The sequence below is a fragment of the Lepisosteus oculatus genome, unplaced genomic scaffold (genome assembly GCF_040954835.1).
Source record: "Lepisosteus oculatus isolate fLepOcu1 unplaced genomic scaffold, fLepOcu1.hap2 HAP2_SCAFFOLD_44, whole genome shotgun sequence".
Classification (NCBI taxonomy): Eukaryota; Metazoa; Chordata; class Actinopteri; order Semionotiformes; family Lepisosteidae; genus Lepisosteus; species Lepisosteus oculatus.
Window position 1 is genome coordinate 2,165,082 of NW_027167977.1, and position 4,003 is coordinate 2,169,084.

Below are 4,003 nucleotides of genomic sequence, written 5' to 3' on the forward strand. Positions count from 1 at the left end.
AGGTGTGCTGGCATCTGTGTGACACAGTTGTGGCCTGGTACGGTGAGGTGTGCTGGCAGCTGTGTGATGCAGTGGTGGCTTGGCATGGTGAGGTGCGCTTTCAGCTGTGTGACGCAGTGGTGGCCTGGCACAGTGAGGTGCGCTGGCGGCTGTGTGGTGTGACTCAGTGGTGGCCTGTCACGGTGAGGTGCACTGGCGGCTGTGTGGTTTGACGTAGTGGTGGCCTGTTATGGTGAGGTGCGCTGGCAGCTGTGTGACGCAGTGGTGGCTGGGCACGGTGAGGTGCACTGGCGGCTGTGTGGTTTGACGTAGTGGTGGCCTGGCACGGTGAGGTGCGTTGGCAGATGTGTGACGCAGTGGTGGCCTGGCACGGTGAGGTGCGCTGGTGGCTGTGTGGCGTGGCTCAGTGCTGGCCTGTCACGGTTAGGTGCGCTGGTGGCTGTGTGGCGTGACTCAGTGGTGGCCTGGCACGGTGAGGTGCGCTGGTGGCTGTGTGGCGTGACTCAGTGCTGGCGTGGCACGGTGAGGTGCGCTGGTGGCTGTGTGGCGTGACTCAGTGGAGTTATGCTTTCAGCTGTGTGATGCAGAGGCTGCTAGGCACAGTGAGGTGCACTGGCACTTGTGTGGTTTGACGCAGTGGTGGCCTGGCACTGTGAGGTGTGCTGGCAGCTGTGTGACGCAGTGGTGGCCTGGCACGGTGAGGTGCGCTGGCAGCTGTGTGACGCAGTGGTGGCCTGGCACTGTGAGGTGTGCTGGCAGCTGTGTGACGCAGTGGTGGCCTGGCACGGTGAGGTGCGCTGGCAGCTGTGTGACGCAGTGGTGGCCTGGCACGGTGAGGTGCGCTGGCAGCTGTGTGACGCAGTGGTGGCCTTGCACGGTCAGGTGTACTGGCAGTTGTATGATGAAGTGGTGGCCGGGCACGGTGAGGTGTGCTGGCAGCTGTGTGACGCAGTGGTGGCTGGGCACGGTGAGGTGCGTTGGCAGATGTGTGACGTAGTGATGGCCTGGCACGGTGAGGTGCGCTGGCAGCTGTGGCAGAATACGGTGAGGTGCGCTGGCAGCTGCGTGATGCAGCTGTGGCCATGCTCGGTGAGGTGTGCTGGCAGCTGTGTGACGCAGTGGTGGCTTGGCACGGTGAGGTGCGCTGGTGGCTGTGTGGCGTGACTCAGTGGCGGCCTGGCACAGTGAGGTGCGCTGGTGGCTGTGTGGTGTGACTCAGTGGCGGCCTGGCACGCTGAGGTGCACTGGCAGCTGTGTGGTGTGACGCAGTGGTGGCCCGGCACGGTGAGGTGTGCTGGCAGATGTGTTGTGTGACTCTGTGGGTGCCTGGCATGGTGAGGTGTGCTGGCAGCTGTGTGGTGTGACGCAGTGGTGGCCTGGCATGGTGAGGTGCACTGGCAGCTGTGTGGTGTGACACAGTGGTGTCCTGGCACGGTGAGTGCATAATTTCACTCACATAATTTCAGCTGTGTGATGCAGAGGCTGCTAGGCACAGTGAGGTGCACTGGCACTTGTGTGGTTTGACGCAGTGGTGGTCTGGCACTGTGAGGTGTGCTGGCAGCTGTGTGACGCAGTGGTGGCCTGGCACGGTGAGGTGCGCTGGCAGCTGTGTGACGCAGTGGTGGCCTTGCACGGTCAGGTGTACTGGCAGTTGTATGATGAAGTGGTGGCCTGGCACGGTGAGGTGCGCTGGCAGCTGTGTGACGCAGTGGTGGCTGGGCACGGTGAGGTGCGTTGGCAGATGTGTGACGTAGTGGTGGCCTGGCACGGTGAGGTGCGCTGGCAGCTGTGGCAGAATACGGTGAGGTGCGCTGGCAGCTGCGTGATGCAGCTGTGGCCATGCTCGGTGAGGTGTGCTGGCAGCTGTGTGACGCAGTGGTGGCTTGGCACGGTGAGGTGCACTGGCGGCTGTGTGGTGTGACGCAGTTGTGGCCTGGCATGGTGAGGTGTGCTGGCAGCTGTGTGACTCAGTGGTGGCCTTGCACGGTCAGGTGTACTGGCAGTTGTATGATGAAGTGGTGGCCGGGCACGGTGAGGTGCACTGGCACCTGTGTGGTGTGATTCAGTAGTGGCTGGGAACTTTGAGGTGCGCTTGCAGCTGTGTGATGCAGTGGTGGCTGGGCATGGTGAGGTGCGCTGGCAGCTGTGTGACGCAGTGGTGGCCTGGCATGGTGAGGTGCACTGGCAGCTGTGTGACGCAGTGGTGGCCTGGCACGGTGAGGTGCGCTGGCAGCTGTGTGACGCAGTGGTGGCCTGGTACGGTGAGGTGCGCTGGCAGTTGTGTGATGCAGTGGTGGCCGGGCACAGTGAGGTGCACTTGCAGCTGTGTGGTGTGACGCAGTGGTGTTCATCAGGCACAAGTTCATCAGTGGAAAGACCACTGGCATTTTTCCTTCCACCTACATTCTCAGAGCAGAATCGAATTTAATATTAGCATAATTTATTAAGGGGGTATACGCTTTCTGTAGACACTTTATTTCCTCTTTTTCCATACTCTAAGAAATGATTTGGGAAACCTGTGGGACACTGGAGGTCATTATACATGAGCCTCTTTCTGCACCTTTTAAGCCATTGAAACCTAGTTGCCTTGTTACAAGGTCTAATATTACAGTAGGTGTGGTTTCCGTCTCCTAATTTCTGAGAATGATCAAATTGGAGAATAAGTTGTAGGGAATACCACTCTTGCACTTCTAAGAAAAGACTATCTCAAATGAAACTCGCTATAGAAAGACATCTTGTTGAAAAATTCTTTATTTTTTGTCATTTCTAAAGAAAAAACATTCATCAAGTCCTTCACAAATGTTTTGTTTGTGACTTTCTCTGTTGTTCCCTTTCACACTCAACTGAACTATATGTTATGTCTTGTAAACGTAATCAAACATTTCACTTAGGTGTGTGGGTTAACACAAACCCATATTGTATGAAACATTCAGTTTTTCATTCAAGTTTTTTCTAACAATTGCATCCATGCTAGGACTACAGTAAACAACACTTTTTACTAAAGTAAATGAAATTGTTCATTAAACAAGACACATTGTTTTAAATGTATGCAATACGACGACACTAAAAACAACACTGAAACTTTTCATTGAAATACTGGACGAGATTGTGCATATTCAATGGATTTCTCCTGGTGCTTTTTTTCATCAGTCTTTTCATATTCTTGTTCTCTACTCAGGTGTCTCCTGTTCCTTTGGTGATGTCTGCTGTACACACATGGTATCATACACTTGAGCAAAGTGTGATACCACCGTTTGTTCTTCTCCTAAAATAAAGATGAACATTGACAAAAGTCAGAAGCACTCTTTTCTTTGACAGACGAACAAAACAATGCAAGAATAACCATACTCTCTGTTCCTTACTCATTTCTACCTGCCTGTTTGACCACTTTGTCTGCTTCAGTCAGGACAGGGTGCTGGGGCTGACTCTGAGCAATCTGAGAAGAGCTCTCTGTGATCTTCTCCCCTACAGTGGCTACATTGTACTCTGTTTGAAATCCAGGTATCGCCTCCGGTAAGTTCCTCGGTCCTTTTTGGGACTTGAAAGGGTAGAATCATTTTGTGACTACATTTCCTTGTCATGCACTGATATGTTCTGGTTTGTGTTCGATTACTGCAGGCGTTCAAGTACTTTCTTTTTGTTCTAGATTGGCAGTGTTTGAGATGGTAGGAACTTGTCATATTCTCAACTCTGAATGCTCTGTAAACATACTATTTTAGCAATTCTTAGAAATCTGAAAGCAGTGTTACCTGTATCATTTTTTGTCTTGGTAGTAGTATTGCAGCTCCAACATCAGCACTTAAATAATGGTTTGTGATGTTACTTGTCCTTGGAGTTAGTATACTCCTGAGAAGTCAAGAGAAATCTTACGTAAGCATTAATTATGTTTCACTTTTGAAAGCAAAGTACGTGTCAAGTACTTTGAAGGCATTTGTTGATACTTTTAAGCACTTTCGTTGATTATTATTATCCTTCAATTAGTTATTACAAGTCCAACATTCTC